Source organism: Capsicum annuum, chromosome 3 (assembly GCF_002878395.1).
Source record: "Capsicum annuum cultivar UCD-10X-F1 chromosome 3, UCD10Xv1.1, whole genome shotgun sequence".
NCBI lineage: Eukaryota > Viridiplantae > Streptophyta > Magnoliopsida > Solanales > Solanaceae > Capsicum > Capsicum annuum.
This window is the reverse complement of record NC_061113.1, coordinates 70,354,128-70,374,102: the sequence shown is the minus strand read 5'-3', so window position 1 is coordinate 70,374,102 and position 19,975 is coordinate 70,354,128.

Sequence of the window (19,975 nt, the reverse complement as noted above, 5' to 3'; positions counted from 1 at the left end):
CTATCACGGATGTCGTTGTCTATTCTGACGAAAAGCTGTAACCTTGATTTTGTTTCCATAATCAAGGTAAACTATTTAAATCTTTGTTTTAGGGTTTTCTAGGGGGGATATTTTCCATACATTATTCGACACTTTGAGTTTTGACAACATACTTTGATATTTTCTCTCTCTACTCCTAGACTTAAACAACACAACTATTGTGGAGAGATTATTATCAGTGTTGTGGGATTTTTCCTTTGCGATCTAATCTATGATTCATTGGTTATTATTCATCTCTGCAAGTTTATCTTTCAAATAATGAATTCAATTACGTGTTTGATTCATTACATCATGAGTGGATAAACTCCATTAACCTGAGTTATGGGATATAGGGTTAGGTCTTGATAAGGTGCTAAGTATTCAAGATTCAAAAGGTGGTAGGATTTCTTGATAGTTTTAAAGTTTTAACTAACATCTATTGGTTGAAAATAGTAGACACAACTTTTTTGATTTTCTTGAGAAAGAAATCAAATATAATAGGAAGTGCATTATCAACAGGGACTCAGAAATACTTTGTTTAATAATCTACGCTGTAACAAGGTTGGTTAACCTGAGGTAAAATCTGGGCAGTAAATAGAAATTATCTAAGTCTAAGAGGATTAAGGAATCAAATGCTTATGTAGGTCGAGAGAAATTTAAGCATGACATCGATAAAGATAGCTTGTCATCCAACTCACCATGAGAATATTGAATCACCTTTAGCATCTATCTTGTACTGAAAGACCTAGTGAACATAATTCTGGTTATATCATAAACTCTTGATTACAAACACCAAAATTAAACTGACAAACAATTATTTGTTAAACTTAAACCCCCCCATTTCAGAAAAAATTAAACTATCAGTGGATTAAATCGCAAACAAGTTGAGTTCACACCATATTCCCTGTTGGATTCGACCCTAACCTAGTTGGGTTTTATATTGACAACGATTGCTTACACCCATTCAAGAGTTTAATTTGAACGTTATCAAAAATGGCGCCGTTGCTGGGGAATATGGTTGTAAACTGAATTTGTGTGCGCTTATTGATTGTTAGTTAAGTTTCCTAGCTTTACATTTATTTGTTGTTTTTATTTATTTATAGGAGTTTTTTATAGTGTATTCCAAGCACCAGAAGTTTTGGAGAACAGTTATTATCACCTAATCCAGAACCATAATGCATAGGAAAATTGGCAGAACTGCAAGAGGCTGACAAACTAGCAGCCTTAGCAAGAGCTCAGGTGAATGTGCAGAATGTCGGGCAACATGCATGACATCCAAACCCTGAGGACGAAGATTTAGGGGGCGAGGAGTTATTGAACCCCGGTAACCCAAGGCGTGCAGAGCAGATAGCTGCACAATTGCCACGTAATGTTAACCAGAACCATCCGTTCTAAAGAAGACAAGAGTACCCGCCGGTCTAGTATGATCTGAATAATGATGATGATGGTATGGATGGGGAAGGTGTAATAGGTGCAATTATTCCTCCACTATTGGCTCCTGGATCCAAGTTCAACATTGTAAGTACTATTATCCAACTCCTAAATCTGAAGGGTTTGTTTGGAGTCCTTCCTGGGGATAACCCCAATCTGCATCTGGTGAATTTGGTCACCATTTGCAAATCTTTTGATAACCCAAGAGTGGGCTAGAACACTATCCAGTTGAGGTTGTTCCCGTTGTCTCTGTTTGGGGAGGCAACATTGTGGCTAAATGACCTTACTCCTGATTCCATCACCTACTGGATGGAATTGAAAGGAGAATTCCTAGAATGGTTTTTTCCACCCTCCAGAAGGGTACAATTGAGAGATGAGATCAACAACTTTAGACAGCTCCCTACTAAAGCTTTGTATGAGATATGGGAGAGATTCAAGAAGAAGTTGACACAGTGTTCGAACCACAATATGATAGACCTACACTTGATGGAGACTATATATAGGGCCCTTAACTCTGTAACAAATCCAATTTTAGATAATGCTGTTGGTGGTTTGTTTGTTGATCTGTCCTTTCAAGATGCCTCAGATATGATCAATAGGTTAACCAAATAGAGTCGGGATTGGCATATATGGAGTCTGTGGTAGCAAACCCCACTATTTCTGTTGGTATGTTTGCTGAATAATGCAAGAGAGATGAGGAGCGGGATCAAGACATGGCTAATCTAAAGACTCATATGGACTTGCTCTGTAAGAACTTATTGTCAGTAAGGACTGAGAAAGTAAAAGCAATAACATCTCAAGACTGAGTGGATGTAAAGCCTGGAGATGAGGTGAATTATGTTAATAATTAGAGGGGTTTCTAAGGTAATAGTTAAGGGAATCAAAGTCAGAATGTTTATGACAAGCCTGGTTACAAAGATAGGGAGCAAGGAAATTGGAGTAGCAATAATTATAGAAGTGGTTTTTATGTTCCTCTTGGAAATCGAGAAGCTACTGCCTCTAGCTGTAGTAAGATGTCCATGAAGGACATGATAGAAAAATTGTTGAAAGGAGTTGAGGCCACCAACTCTGGTGTAACCACCAAGAAGACCGATCTAACATCCATCAATCAGTTGGTGCACTCACACTCCATTTCCATCAAACAGTTAGAGTAGCAGATGAGCCAACTTTTTGCTTTATTTAACCATAGAAAGAGTGGTACGTTACCTAGCGATATGGTTCAGAATTTGTAGAATGATGGCTCATGTATGGCGATTACCACTAGGAGTGGTAAGATATTACTTGGCCCTTCTATGGTAAAATATATTTATAGTGAGGTAGCTGTTGATAAATCCAAAGAAAGAAATTGAGTAGGGTCTGAGAAGCTAGATAGTTCTGTTAATGCTTCGGAGAAGGAAAGAGAGAAGGAAGAGGAAGTGGTGTTGAAATCTATCCTAAGACCACTACCTTCCTTTTCTCAACGATTGAAGAAGAAGGCTGATGATGCAAAATACCACAAATTCATGGCAATACTCAAGCAACTGACAATAAATGTTCCTTTGGTTGAAGCACTTGAGCAAATGCCAGGATACAGAAAATTCATGAAGGACCTTGTGACTAAGAAAAGAGCTGTGAGCTACGAATTAGAGAAAATCTCCACCATTGTAGTGTTATTTCTATAATGACCTTGGTGCAGAAGAAGCCATACCTGGGCACATTTACTATTCCCTGTATAATTGGGACTATGGAATTCACCAAGGAATTATGTGATCTGGGAGCAAGTGTTAATTTGATGCCACTAACTATTTATAGAAAGTTGGGTTCGAGAAATCCTACACCTACAAACATAGGACTTGTGATGGCAGATAGGTCAGTAAAGAGAATTGTTGGCATTCTATATAATGTGTTGGTAAAGGTGACCAACTTTATATTCCCTACAGACTTCGTTATTTCAAATTGCAAGCTGGACTTCGAGGTGCCCATAATTTTGGGTCGACCTTTCCTTGCAACCAAAAGTGTGTTAATTGATTTTAGAGAGAATGAGCTATTATTCAGGATGAATGATGAAGTGGTATGGTTTGATGTGGGTAAGTCAATGAAGTAACATGAAGAAATAAGTGTGTTCTCAGTAGGTGATATGTATTGGAAGGACGAACGGAAGTGTCCATAGCCAAGAAACTTGTTATCAAACCTTTGGCTGTAATTATAATGAATTATGATAGTGAAGGTATCGAGGAGTATGAAGAAATCATTTGTAAGTGAAGGTATCGAAGAGTATGAAGAAATCATTTGTACTTTGACAGGAATGGGTTCATATCCTTATGCTCCTAAAAGGCTAGACCTTAACCTTGCTAATTGACCAATACCACCAGCCATGCCATCTATTGAGGTATCTCTGGTGTTGGAATTGAAAGAACTTCCTGGACACTTACGGTACATGTTTTTGGGCAACAGGAACATACTACCTATTATTATTGCAGCTGATTTGGGTGAGCAACAGGTAAACACACTTATTTCATTACTTTTGAGGCACAAAAGACTATAGGTTGGACCATTGCAGATATTATTGGCATTCCCCTGGGCATCTGCACGCATAAAATTCAACTTGAGGAAGATTGTGTTCCAAACATAGAGAATCAGCGTTGTATTAAACCACCAATGCAAAAGGTGGTTGAGAAGGATATTATTAAGTGGTTGGATGTAGTAGTGGTTTACCTTATTTCTGACAGTAAGTGGGTGAGCCCAGTTCATTTCGTGCCTGAAAAAAGGAGGCATAATGATGGTTGCTAATGAAAGGAATAATTTTATTCCACTCAGGCTTGCAACTGGGTGGAGAGTTTGCATGGACTACCACAAGATGAATTCTTTGACTCTGAAAGACCACTTTCTGATGCCCTTTATTGAAAAAATGCTTGATCGATTAGCTGGAAAGAGGGTGGTATTTCTTCTTTGATGGTTATTCTGGATACAACTAAATCTACATTGCTCCTGAAGATCAGGAGAAGACAACATTCACATACCCATATGGCACCTTTGCATTTAAGATGATGCCATTTGGGCTATGCAATGCGCCTGCCACTTTTCAACAGTGTATGATGTCTATTTTTGCAGACATGGTGGTTGACACCATGGAGGTATTCATGGGTGATTTCTCTGTGGTGGGTGATTCATTCAAGATGTGTTTGAAAATCTAAATCTAGCCTTGTAGAGATGTGTTGAATTTAATAGGGTGCTTAACTGGAAAAAATGCTCTAAAAAGGGATAGAAGTTGATTATGCGAAAGTGTAAGTTATTGAGAAACTACCAACTTCCATTTCAGTGAAGGGAGTGCATAGTTTTCTTGGACATGCTTGCTTTTATCGAAGATTTATAAAAGATTTCTCAAAAGTTAAAAATCCACTTTTCAAACTTTTTTAGAAAGAAGCAAAGTTTTCCTTCGATGATAAGTTCTTGAAGGAATTTGAATGCCTTAAAAAGAAGCTTGTTGAGGCCCCTATTGTTGTTGCACCTAACTGGTCTAGACCATTTAAGATCATGTGTGATGCTAGTGGTATTGCCCTTGGGGTTGTATTGGGACAAAAGAGGGACAAAGTGTTTTATCCAATATATTACGCTAGCAAAGCACTGAATGGAGCATAAAAGAATTACACCATCACTAAACAGGAACATCTGGATGTAGTGCATGCTTTTGAGAAGTTTAGAGCTTATCTTCTTGGGACCAAAGTGGTGGTCCACACCGACTATGCTTTTTTAAGGTATCTGATAGCTAAGAAGGATTCAAAACCAAGGTTGATTAAATGGGTATTGCTACTGCAAAAATTTGACTTTGAGGTCAAAGATAGGAAAGGTTGTGAAAACCAGGTTGCAGATCATCTGTCTAGAATGGAATGTGAACAGGAAATTAGTGATAAAACGAAGATCAATAATACGTTCCCTGATAAGGAGAACCTGGATACCACTGTGGAAAAATTACCTTGGTATGCAGATTATGCAAATTATGTTGTGAGTGAGGTCATCCCAGAAAACCTTTCTTTCTATCAAAGAAAGAAATTCTTGCATGATGTCTCAGTACTTTTGGGATGAACCATATCTTTTTCGGCAATGTGCGGATAATATTATAAGGAAATGTATATCGAAAATAAATGTATTACGCATATTGGAAGCATGTCATTCTTCCCCAGTTGGGAGGTCACCATACAGGCAATCGAACGACTAGAAAAGTATTGCATAGTGAAAATATTTGGCCAACATTGTTCAAGGATGCCCATGAGTTTGTGCTGAAATGTGACCAATGTCAGAGGAAGGGGTCAATCTCTAAAAGACATGAGATTCCCTTAACTAAGATGCTTGAAGTGAAATTGTTTGATGTTTGGGGCATTGATTTCATGGGTCCTTTTGTAAGCTCATATGGGATGAAGTATATTTTAGTTGCTGTTCACTATGTCTCGAAATGGGTCGAAGCTATAGCATTTTCTGATATTGAAGGGAAGAGTGTTGTTGCTTTTCTTAAGAAGAACATTTTCTCTCGCTTTAGAGTACCACATACTATTATAAGCGATAGAGGATCTCATTTTTGCAACAAACTATTTTGAGTAGCTTTAGCAAAATATAGGGTGAAATAGCACTAAGTAGATACTCCATACCATCCACAAACCAATGGGTAAGTAGAGGTGTCGAATCGAGAGATTAAAGCCATCCTAGACAAAATGGTGAAAGCTAGCCAAAAAGATTGGTCTCAAAAGCTCAATGATGCCCTGTGGGCATATCGAATTGCATTTAAAACACCCATTGACATGTCACCATTTCATCTGGTATATGGAAAAGCTTGTCACCTACCAATAGAGCTGGAGAACAAAGCATTACGGGTACTCAAAAGGCTGAGTTTGAATTGGAAGGAGGCACCAGAGCTAAGACTGGGGAAAATAAAAGGTATGGATGAATTCCGTCCTAGGGCATATGAACGAGCAGATCTATATAATGAAAAGATGAAAAAATACCATAATTAGAGGATAGAGAAATAAGACATCCAAAAGGGTGACATAGTGATTCTGTTCAATTCCAGACTCAAATTGTTCCCAGGTAAGCTGAAATATAAGTGGTCGGGCCCTTTTAAAGTTAGCGAAGTCTACTCATCTGGAGTAGTGGAACTTTACCTTCAAGGTAAAGGGACAACGTGTCAAGCCTTACACTGGTCTGAAAAAATTAATAAAAAGTGTCACCATTATCTATCTCAATAAAGTCTAAAGTAATCGAGATACTTGAGTCATGTCGCGACGTTAAATCAGGCACTTCATGTGAGGCAAACCACGAACCCTGGGATTGATCCATTCTAGGTATACTCTAACCCTTAGTTTAACTTTATATTTAATTTTAAGTTGAAGGTATTGGGTAGGATGTTGTTGTAACAATTTTTGGTAGATAATTAGGAGTAATACAGGTACTTGAGGTAGTTAGCTTGTTTTATGACTTTTGAGCACCTCTCCATTGATCTGAGTTTATAACTGTGTGAATTGCATTTATCTATGACTATGGTACGTCTTTTTGTGGTATTAGTCTAGCAACTTGATGATTTTTGCTGAACAAATTGCATGAATCAAATAAGTAGTGATATGTAATATACTTGTGTGCCATGTGTATATGAGGTCTTACTCAGCTCTTGCTGTGTGCCGAATCTAAAACTTGCCCTGTTAGTCCTACCTAGGTTGTAAGATAGGGGCTAGGAAAGGATCATAGGCCATGTTTGATTGTAACCCACTTTCAGCCTAAATGACCTTCCCAATGTGAATAATATCCCTTCATCCCTGATTTAAGCCTATGTGCCTGTTTCTTTATGTGAAACCTCTTACCTTTTCGTTTACCTCACAATGAACCTGTTTTGGTACTGGTCCTCCTTGGACACTGTGCACCTTGATTGAGGCAAACAACCTAAGTTGAGGGTGGCTATTATAGGGGTGTATGATGCAAAATAAGAATGAAGAGAGGTAGAATAAGAAAAAATGATAAAAAGTTAGGTGCGGTGAAAAAGGAATAAGAAATGAAAAAGTTGTGTTAAAGATGATAAATAGATAATATGATGATTGAAAAGACCGCATCCATCTTGAGTATGTGTGATCAAAAAAAGAGAGGAAGAAATGAAGGTTGATAAGTCAAACCCTAAGAGTTTAGTGTAGTGTCACGGATGCATAGTAACTCTAAAATATCGACGAATATCATACCAGCCCTGACCTGTGTTACAAGCTTAAGAAAAGTCCTATTGTTATCCTAACTGACCTGTCTGAAGACTTAGGTACTGACTACAAGGGCAAGCCTATGGCATTTGACGTGCAGGGTTTGGAACTTCTTTCTAAGAGTGAGCCTTGCGATTATCCCTATGTTTATGTATGTGAATTCTGATATGAGTGAAAAAGGGATTTCTTTTTTGTGAGAGCACACTGGGTATGTTGTTAGTCACTGACTTTTTCAGATAGTGTGATCTTTGTGTGGCATGATTGTTATTGCTGAATTTTATCCGTATCTTGATTCTTGTGAGTAGCATGGGTGTTCTTCAAAACATCAATAGTGAGTTTTAAATTGACTGACCTTGGAGAGGGTGAATGTATTCTGAACTAATACGAGTAGTTAGCTGCCAAAGTGTACTTTGTATTCTCTTAGTTATGTCATAGTTTCTTGAGGACAAACAATTGTTTAAGTTGAGGGTGTTGATGTGTGAGCCTATGCTAACACATTTGAGGATTTTAACTCTAAATAATTGCAAGATCTTGAGCAACTTTATTTATTTTTGATTAGTTTACTTTGATTTTGTAGTAAATGTTGAGATGTAGGGTAACCAAAAATAGTGGAAGCAAAAAGGCTGAAATGTGAAGCAAATAAAAGATAAGTGTGGATGACGACATTTATGATAAGTCGTCAGCCCAATGATAAGCTATCATAGATAACGTCATCCTTAAATAGGAGATGAGTTTCAGTTGGAAGAGTTGGCAAAATTTTGTGATAGGCCGGTAGGATAGTGATAAGGCGTCAAGGATACCGTCAGACGTAGACAAGACATGAGAATTGAAGCAGGAATGTGACTATGTCCTTGATAAGATGTCAAAATCCTAATACGATGTCGTCATCAGTCTTAGATATCAAGAGCCAAAAGTGAAGAGAGATGATGACATCCGTGATAAGTCGTCGGACTCTTGATAAACTATCGCGGATATCGTCGTCTATTTCGAGGAAAAGCTATAACCTTGATTTTGTTTCCATAATTAGGGTAAAATATTTAAATATTTGTTTTAGGGTTTTCTTAGGGGATTTTTACAGACATTATTCGACACTTTGAGTTTGGACAACATACTCTGATATTTTTTCTCTCTACTTCTAGACTTGAACAACAAAACTTTTTTAGAGAGATTATTATCAGTATTGTGGGATTTTTCCTTTGTGATCTAATCTATGATTCACTGATTATTATTTATCTCTATAAGTTTATCTTTTAAATCATGAATTTAATTATGTGTTTCGTCCTTTACATCATGAGTGGCTAAACTCCATTAACTTAAATTATGGGATCTAGGGTTAGGTCTTGATGAGGTGCTAATTATTTAAGATTCAAAAAGTGGTAGGATTTCTTGATAATTCTGAAGTTTTAACTAACGTCTATTAGTCGCAAATAGTAGACACACCTGCTTTGATTTTCTTGAGAAAGAAATCAAATATAGTAGGAAGTGAATTATCAACAGGGACTTAAAAATACTTTGTTTAATCATCAGCGCTGAAACAAGGTTGGTTAACCTGAGGTAAACTCTGAGCAGTAATTAGAAATTCCCTAAGTCCAAGAGGATTAGGGAATTAAATGCTTAAGTAGGTCGAGAGACATTTAAGAATGACATCTCTAAAGATTGCTTGTCATCCAACCCACCGTGAGAATGTTGAATTACCTGTAGCATCTGTCATGTACCGAAAGCCCTAGTGAACATAATTCTGATTATTTCATAAACTCTTGATTACAAACATTGAAATTAAAGTGAAAAATAATTATTTGTTAAACTTAAACCCCCCATTTCAGGAAACATTAAACTATCACTGGATTAAATCTCAAACAACTTGAGTTCACACCATATTTCCTGTGGGATTCGACCCCCACCTATTTGGATTTTATATTGACAACGATCACTTACACCCATTCAAGAGTGTAATTTGAGCATTATAACTCATGAAGAAAGTTAAGAGAAATACACTATATGGGTCATTCAAAGCATCCATTCTTCAACAAGAAACTAAGAAATTGATCCTCCCAAAATTGATTACATACTGGCCCAAGATTAGGGTTTTTAAGTCTTGAATTCCAAAATATCTTATGAACGTAGCTACCCTAAAGAGGAAGGGGTTTTTGCTTAAATTTATCTTGGAATGCGTCTAAGTGCTTTTATAGATCTTCCCCTAGGCCTATTCCCGCTTAACTGCGATCACAGATATCTATCCGCGACTAGAACCTTGTGACTATGATTTTGTGTTGTGATCACGTTGCTTTGATGATCCTGATTGAATGCAACTACGGATAAAGGACCACAATCATGGTAACTAAGGATGATGTAGTCCAGGTATTCAACTGCTTTCTTCATTTATCCCATTTTATCATTTTCAGCTCCAATCCACATCTTTTAGTCTTCTTAACTTTATGCCTATAAAGAGTGGATATTAGTGCGTGTACCCATAGCTGTTGTCACATTTATTCATTAAAAAGAAGGTAATGTGCACAAAAATGAGTGCAAATGAGTGGCAAACACAACACTTGTAACGCTCCAAGTCTGTACCCCGGATGCTATACGGTGCTTACGACCCCGAAGGACCATAAGCTAACCCATGACTAATATCTATTATGACCACTGAATAATAATACAAAAATAAATGCAGAATTAGGCTAAATTGCTATAAGGTTCAAAATCTAAATACTGATAAATAATGACATCTAGTAAAATATTTGAAAACTAAACACTGTCTAAACTAGTCTAGTCTGAAAGCCTCTAATTGAACTGACTAAATATGGAGTTGATGGGACAAGCCCATAACTAATTCCGGCTACTAATTTACTAATAAAGTAAAGTACTAAAATAAAATATACCCTCGATATATGATGACTCACTACTAAATCTGCGATTACTGACTGGATCTATCTAAGCACGTTCGGGAACCTAAGCATCCAAACCTATGAGATAAGAAATCATAGATCAAAGAGAAAGTATGTGTGAGTATGTGGAATGTACTAGTTTGCTCGATGAGGTAAGGTTGAATGTAAGGGTTCATATGCATGAACAATAATTGACTGAATGCTATAGGGTAACTGAATATGAGAGTAAATGGATAATTTACACTATTGTAAATACTGAATATGTGATACTGTGGATATACATATATATACTATATCTGAGCTTTTATGAAGGTAAGTGATGAGTTCTATTAATTGAGTAACTGATATATGAAGTTACTTATAACTGAATACTGATACTGAGTGACTGTGTCTGACAATACTGATTTTGTAGAACTGAACTAAATTCTAAACTTACACTAAAACTGAGACTATGGGAAGTAATCATCGAACCGACATATCCCAAATCTGAGTTAGTAGTGTTCCAACCTGTGACCTTAGTTTGAAGGATGCTAATACCGGGTACTAATACTGGCTGTGGGGTTATTCCTAGTCTAGCGGGTGAACCCTGAGATCAGTCCTAAACTAGCAGTTAATCCCTGAGTATGTCAGTACTATCTAACAGGTGACACCTCATAACCTATGCTGGGTACATAGTTTTGGAACTTAGAGATTGATTCTAGGGACCTAGTCCTAACTAACAGGTGAGCCCCCATCCCTAAGCTCGTTCAGTGTTAAATCTTACTCCTAACTAAAAGTCATTGAACTGAGTATACAAAACTGTACTGGACTAGACTGATATTGAGCTTTCTGAGTTTTCCTGAGTTCTGTAACTGGCTGAGTTCTACTGAGTTCTATAGCTGATTGAATTCTACATATCATGACATGACTGATACTCTTATGTAACTGATTCTGGCTCTAGGTAAACAACTAGATTGTCGGGTATTAAATACCCCCAGGACTCGATAGCATGGAAAGTAAAACATAGCATGATAAAAAAGGCGTAACAATACTTACTTGCCAATAATGCACTCATTTAGACATATTGTTAAACACTTGATATACACGAACTTGTGCATTAATAGGATCACTTAATAACATGTCATGCTTTCACTAGTCAAATGACATAAGCATTTCATCAAATACTTGTAGGGCATAAGCTTGTACATATACTAGCATGACATTATTTCACTCTTTAAATAACATGGCCATTCTATCAAACATTTGGGGAGTACAACTTAATGAGCATAATCATGGATAGCATATAAACATTGCGAATTCAATGCCCAAACTAGAAATTTCATGTATTTAACATGCAATTCATAAAATTTCCAAAATTTACTATTCTATTTTCATAAATCTTATCATAATCATGGATTTAAAACTAAATTAACATCATAGACATGCGTACAATCCATTTCAAATATGGATAATCGCAATTCCATAAACTTGTAGTTTTAAAAGGGGATTCTTGGACTCTATGGGTGGAAGGTGCCCATAGATTAACATCTAACATACTTGAAAGGATTAATCCTTGAAGGTTCTTGGTAAAATTATTGAGGATTGACCTTGATTCTTGAAGCTAGGGTTTTTGCCTCTTTTGTAATTTGAGAGAGAATGAGTGTAATTTGTTTATTGAGGGCTGAATTTTGTGTTTTTGGTGCTGAGTAGACATGGGAAAATGACCCACATACCCTTAAGGACGTGGAGTTTTAATGATTGAAAACTGGCCCAGTGATGCGTAGATTGACGTGCTGCATCGATAGAGTCGATGCTATGGCCGACACTCCGCATCGAATCTGTATTAGTTCATTTGAAATTGGTACTAGGAGCTGAAAAATATTTATCAACGCGATAGGCATGCGGTGCATCGAGATCATGTTGATCCACTGGTTGGGACTTCCAAACATGTTGCAACAATGTTTGAAAAATCCAAAACTTTTCTGAGAACACCTACTGGTATACCTGATCATGAATCAACCTAAAAATCAATATTTTAAGGTCATAAGGGTCGTGAAATAAGATTGCCAACTTATGAAGGCTAAAATACTCTCAGTATAAACACTGTGCTAAAATTTTCTAAGTCTGGGACCTTTTTTCAAGCTTTAATGGACAGAGTTAAGCTTTGAATTTTGTGAGTTCTTACAATATCTCCCCTTTAAGAACATTCATCCTCAAATAAGACTGACTAAGCTGAGAAATACTGATGGACTGAGTTTATACACTGAACATGCATATCTGATGTATGGAATATGTAACACACCATATTCAAGTACATGTATTGGCGTATTCAAGTACGTGTATTGGTCTTATTTATATGGAATTGATTTTATTATTTTATTTATACCGGAATTTGCCCATCGATGGTTCCATGAGAAGGTTATTGAATAAGCTTTTCAATGATATAAAGATTTCCAAAACCAGATAGGTTTCTGATATAATCGAGCACGTTCGAAAGTATAAAATGGTGGCCGGGATATTTGGGAATAGTAAATATGCAGGAAAATTTCCTGCACACAAACTACTGAGGCTAGCCGAATTTTTGGGTCAACTTTGAAAGATCATAACTCCCTTAATATAATGAACTGGGAGAGCTGCAACCTATGAAAAGAAATATCTTTGAGTCTTCTTTCCAATTCAATTGGTTTCATCCAAATCCAATGTTTGAGTAAGGAGTTATACTCGTTTTAATTTAGCCTATCAAAACAGATTTTTAGGGTCAACTTCAAACAACCATAACTACTTGTACAGGATAAAATGGGTGGCCAACTTTATAAATAATGAAATCCCTTTGATTTATCTTTCCAAATATACCAAATTCACCTAAATCCGATATCGGAGCAAAGAGTTATGGTCGATCTACTTTAGCTTATCAAAACAGTCCACCAAAGGACAGATTTGACATTATTTAAATTTTAAAGGCATTTTGGTCATTCCTTATTATATTATGGACGACAATATGTTTATATATACATGTATATGAGTTCAAAAACTCATTTTCATCATCAATCATTGAGAAAGAACAAACCCTAGCCAAATTTGACCTTTAAATTACTTTCGATTCAACCGTAGAAATTCCAAAGTAATCAGATAACTACTTTTTTCATCTCGAGAGGTTAATTCTAAGGTATGAATATTGTTTTCCTTTGTTCTCTTCCATATGTATATGTGTGATGGAGGATTATATGTATTGGTTGTTATTTAAAGGTCATGAAAATAGGATTATGGACTGTTTTGCATTGTTTGGTTGTATTGAAAATTTGAAGGTGGATATGGTAATTGAGTTATGGAAGGTGGATATGGTGATATACTATTGAATTGATGATTATTTATGTCTATGACTCAATTTGGTTTAATGGATTGGTTGGAAGGATAAATGAATCCAAACTTGATATTGGAGGATGTTGTATGAATATGCATGGCATGTGAATGTAATTGGAGTATAAGAGGGTTAAAGTGACACCCTTTATGGTGTAATTAAAGCTTACTATTTAACCACTAGTTTGGTGAATTCAAATAATTGAATTGTGATGTTTGGTCGCTAATACTAGATTGCTATATATGTTCATTGTAGATATGTAATCCGAAAAGATGAGAAGTCCATTTGGGACTAGTATTGAAGGTTGACAGTCAGGTATCTAAAGCATACTCTATACCATAACTTTGGCATAAAAGTGAACAATTGTTCTATTAAGAAAGTTTCCAAAGTTATTTAGTAACATGTGATCCATAATGATTTTGTATGATGTCCTACGTTACCAATGAACTTGTTTTCACCCTACAAGATGTCAAGACATTCCAATACTTACTTGTTTTCCAAATCTTACGTGTTTATTGCACTAATGAATGTCAGAAGGTATCCGGTTACTCAAACAAGATCCATGTGCTATTAATGACTCCAAAACGTTTTATTGATATACCAATAAGTTCCTACATCATTGTTATGGCATTGATGACTCCAAAACACTTCATTGATGTACCAATGAGTTCTTACTTCATTGTTATTGCATTGATGGTCTATTTATATATCTCTTATTGATGTATCATTGTTTCAAAGTATCAAAAATTCGGTGGCAACCAAAATAAGAATCTCAAAGATTAATTGAACTAAGTGATGAAATTTCTCTCTTATCGGGTGGTATCCCAGGGGCATAAGCCTATCATGGATCGATCCCTATTTATGTGTTTATGGGTGGTATCCTAGGGGCATAAGCCTAACATGGGTCGATCCTAGTTGATATGTACTGGAGGCAGCCTAATGGTCATAGTACAGTACAGTAAAGATTACAAAGATGATAAGAACGAAGGTAAAGTGATTGAATAAATACAATGTACAGGTTGTCACAAGTTCTAGTAAGTATGGTCCACTCCTATTACGATTTATTCACTTGTTTCTAATTTCTATTGAGCTCCTATATCATATGTGATTATCTACAGCTTTACATACTCTGTACATATTTCGTACTGACGTCCCCCATGGGGGACCTGCATTTTATGCTGCAGGCACAGGTACCTCAGCTCATACACCGCACAAGTAGGAGCCAGGATATCTAGTTGCTTTTGGTGAGCTCCAGTTTGCTTCGGGGATTTCCGTGTCATATCTAGTCACTTTTGGTATTGTATAGAAGTTAGTTATATAGAGGGGTGTGTCCCGACCTTAGTTAAACTCTGTGTATTATCTAGAAACTTTGTAGACCTAATGTACAGTCAAGGTGGTGTTTTGTTAGTAGACGTGATGGCTCCAACTGCCAAGTATTGTAGATACATATATATGTGTGCTCGAGCTTATACAGGTGATTATTTCCTTTTATATGTGACATGATGCTGTCCAAATTTTGGGTTGTCATATTGGTATGGATGGGAAGTATAAGGTTCTGAGCTGGTTTTCCCAGGCCTTCTCGGTTACGGGTGCCAGTCTGCCCCAATAGGATTTGAGGCGTGTCAAAAGTAGTATAAGAGAAGTTCGTCCTAGTGAGTCTACAAAGCCGTATCTACGTAGAGTCTTTTTTATCGGTGTGTCGTGCACCGCATCTATAAATAGGAGGCTATGGAAATTTAGGAATTGTTTCTTTTCTTCATGTCTTAGATCGTGCGATAGAGCTTATATTGCATATGAAGTCATAGTTGACCACTGAATTCGTTTGTTTCTCTTATTATAGTAATGATGCCGATTACCAGAAGCAAGAATACAGTAAGCAAATAGATGTGCATGCCGGAGAGGGGACCAGTAAGTCACCCGCTATACCAGCTAATCAAAGTGAGGCTCTAGCTGAGCATGCATCAGAAACTTCTTCCACTCTGGAAAAATAAGGGGGAGGAGAACTATATCCCCATAGCCATCTATTAATGTTGATGATCAAGATCTTAGAAATACAGTGCAACTTTTGACTCGTATAGTTGTTGGGCAAGCTCAAGGGCAAGCCATTCCTACCACGGGTCCTAGTGGTACAGATAGGGCGGCTAGCCTTCGAACACAAGATTTTCTTAAGATGGATCCTCCCACTTTTACTGGATCAGATCTTAACGAGGACCCACAGGACTTTATTGATCAAATTCAAAGGGCCTTAGATATTATGTATGTAATGGGTAGAGAAACAGTAGAGTTAGCGGCGTATAGATTTAAAGAAGATGCTGTATATTAGTACGAGGACTGGAAACGATCTAGGGGTAATGATGCACCCCCAGCTACGTTGAAAGAGTTTAAAGAGGCATTTCTTGATCATTATCTTCCATTCGAGATTCGTTAGGCCCGTGCAGATCATTTTTTAAATTTGTCAGAGGAATATGAGCGTGAGGGAGTATAGTCTCTGATTTAATTCCTTGTCGAGATATGCTCCTAATGTTGTAGCTACTATGGATGATAGAGTTCATCAATATGTGGATAGGCTGGATCCATATCTGGTTATAGATTGTACTATTGCCGCTTTGAACAAAGATATGGACATAGGGAGTATCCAAGGTTTTACACAGAAAATGAAAGATCAGAGTCAGAGGAGAAGAACACAGGAATTAGAAAGAGGATATTCCAAGAGGGCCAGATCTACAGGGCAGTTCATGGCATCCCAAGGAGGGTTCAGACCATAACTTTTTGCTAGACCACCTAGGCTATTATCTTCTTATGCTGCAGCTAGTGCCCCAACATAGTTCCAAGGGTCCAGAGGAAATCAATTTGGGCACAGAAGTGAGAGTCAGAGTTTGCGGATAGTGGGGTACCAAGGAAAAGGGAATATGAGCTAATCGAGACCTCCTCGAGAGCCATACAATAAATATGCAAGGTATCATTTAGGCGCATGTCGGCTGGGGAGCAATGTTTTCTTTTGGTGTGGTATGTCGGGGCATATGATGAGGGAATGCCCACGAAGGGGCATAGGGGGTATGGCATGACCTACGGGGTCATTTGATACATCATCATCATCAATGCCTTATTCAGGAAGGGGTGCACAACTAATGGGTCATGTTAGAGGTGATAGAGGAGCCACGAGTTCTAGCGGGGCTCAAAATCGTACGTATGCTCTAGCGGATCGACAGAATTTAGAGGCTTCCCTAGATGTTATTATGGATATGTTGTCTATCTTTTCATTCAATTTATATGCCTTAATTGATCCCGGTTCTACATTATCCTATGTTACTCTATTGGTTGCTAGAAAGTTTAAAAGAATACCCAAACTGTTAGTTAAGCCATTTGAAGTGTCCACACCGGTTGGGGAATCTATTATAGCTAGAAGGGTTTATTGAAACTGCATAGTAACTGTTTGTGGTCGTGATACGATGGCTGATCTTGTAGAGTTAGAAATGGTAGATTTTGATGTTATAATGGGTATGGACTGGTTGGCCTCTGGTTATGCCATAATTGATTGCTGGACGAAAAAGGTATATTTCCATTTTCCAAATGAATCAGTCCTTGAATGGAAAGGTGAAATTAGCGCACCAAGAGGTAGATTTATTTCTTATTTTAAGCTAAGAAGAATAATTTCCAAGGGATACATATATCATTTAGTTAGAGTAAGGGATACAGAAGCGGAGTCACCAACTCTTCACGCTGTTCCGGTGGTAAATGAGTTTTTTGATGTATTTCCTGAAGATCTTCCAGGTTTGCCTCCTGAACGAGAAGTAGAGTTTGGTATTGATGTAATACCAGGCACCCAACCAATCTCCATTCCTCCGTATAGAATGGCCCTAGAAGAATTACGAGAATTGAAAGAGCAATTGAAAGATTTGCTAGAAAAGGGATTCATAAGGCCTAGTATGTCCCCCTGGGGAGCACCAGTGTTATTTGTGCGCAAAAATGATGGCTCGCTGAGGATGTGTATTGATTATCAACAATTGAATAAGGTGACTATTAAGAATAAATATCCTCTCCCAATAATTGATGATTTATTTGATCAGTTACAAGGTGCCAAGTGCTTTTCTAAGATTGATTTAAGGTCAGGTTACCACCAAGTGAGGGTCAAAGAGAAGGATATACCAAGACAACTTTCTGAACAGGTTATGGTCATTATGAGTTTCTATTTATGTCATTTTGGCTAACAAATGCACCCGCAGCTTTTATGGATTTTATGAATAGGGTGTTTAAGCAATTCTTGGATGTATTTGTGATAGTTTTTATAGATGATAATCTAGTTTATTCTAGATCAAAATAGTACCATGCCAATCAGTTATGGCAGGCATTGCAGAATCTTTGTGATTGTAAGCTTTATGCAAAGTTCTCTAAATGTGAGTTTTAGTTAAGGTCGGTGGCATTTTTGGGTCATATTATATCTAGTAAAGGGATAAAGGTTGATGCTCAAAAGATAGAAGCTGTGAAGAACTGGCCAAGGCCTACAATGCCTATGAAGATTGGTAGTTTTCTTGCGTTGGCCGATTATTATAGAAGGTTTTTTAAAGGCTTTTCTTCTATTTCAGCACCCTTAACCAAGCTAACCCATAAAGCATCCAAATTCTAATGGAATGATGCTTGTGAGAAGAGTTTTCAAGATTTAATGAACAAGTTGATTTCTACACCCGTGTTGGTACCTCCAGAAGGCACCGAAGGGTATACAGTGTATTGTGATGCTTCTAGAATTGGTTTAGGATTTGTATTGATGTAGCATGGTAAGGTAATAGAATATGCTTCTAGACAATTGTGGCCACATGAGAAAACTTATCCTACACACGATCTTGAGCTGGCAACAGTTATTTTTGCTTTAAAAATATGGTGCCACTACTTATATGGGGTTCATGTTGATATATATACTGACCATAAGAGCTTGCAATATATTTTTAATCAGAAGGATCTAAATTTAAGGGAGTGGAGAAGGCTTGAACTATTAAAGGACTATGATGTTGATATCTTGTACCATCCAGGGAAAGCAAATGTGGTAGCTGATGCATTAAGTCGTAAGGCTATGATGGTTCCTATAGAAAGGCAAGGAATGATTAAAGATCTTCACCAGTTAGCTAGTTTGGTAGTTCGCCTTCTTGAAACTCTGAATAAAGAGTTTATCATAAATAATGTTATGGAATCTTCATTAGTAGCTGAAGTGGAAGAGAAGCAATATGCAGATCCTATTTTATTACAGCTTAAGGAGAACGTTCAGAGTGGTGCGACCAAGGCATTTGAGCTTACGCGAGAAGGAGTACATCAGTGCCAAAACTGATTTTGTGTGCCGGATGTAGACGGGCTAAGAAAGAAGATTATGACAGAGGCACATTTTTCAAGGTATTCCATTCATCCAGGATCAACCAAAATGTATCAAGATTTGAAAGATATGTTTTAGTGGAATGACATGAAGAAGAGCATTGCAGAATTTGTAGCTGAATGTCAAAATTATCAAAGAGTTAAAGTTGAGCGCCAAAAACCCGGAGGTTATATATAATGAATTAATATTCCAAGTTGGAAGTGGGACATGATCAACATGGATTTTGTTATTGGTTTGCCTCGTACATCCCGGAAGTGTTATTCTATATGGGTGATTTTTGATAGGCTTACGAAATCCGCACATTTCCTACCATTTAGGACCACTTACACAGCTGAAGAGTATGCGAAGCTGTACATTAAAGAGATAGTCCAATTACATGGAGTGCCAATCTCTATTATATCAGATCGGGGAACCCAATTTACCGCAAACTTTTGGAAGTCTTTTCAGAGGTGTTTGGGAACACAAATGAAGTTGAGTACAACTTTTCACCCTCAAACAGATGGACAAGCAGAACGTACCATCCAAACACTTGAAGATATGCTACGAGCTTGTGTAATAGATTTTAAGGGCAACTAGGATGATCATTTAACTCTTATTGAGTTTGCCTACAATAATAGCTATCATTCAAGTATCAAAATGGCACCATATTAAGCTTTATATGGAAGGAATTGTAGATCACCAATAGGATGGTTCGAAGTGGGTGAAACTCTTTTGTTCGGACCGGATTATTATTATCAAG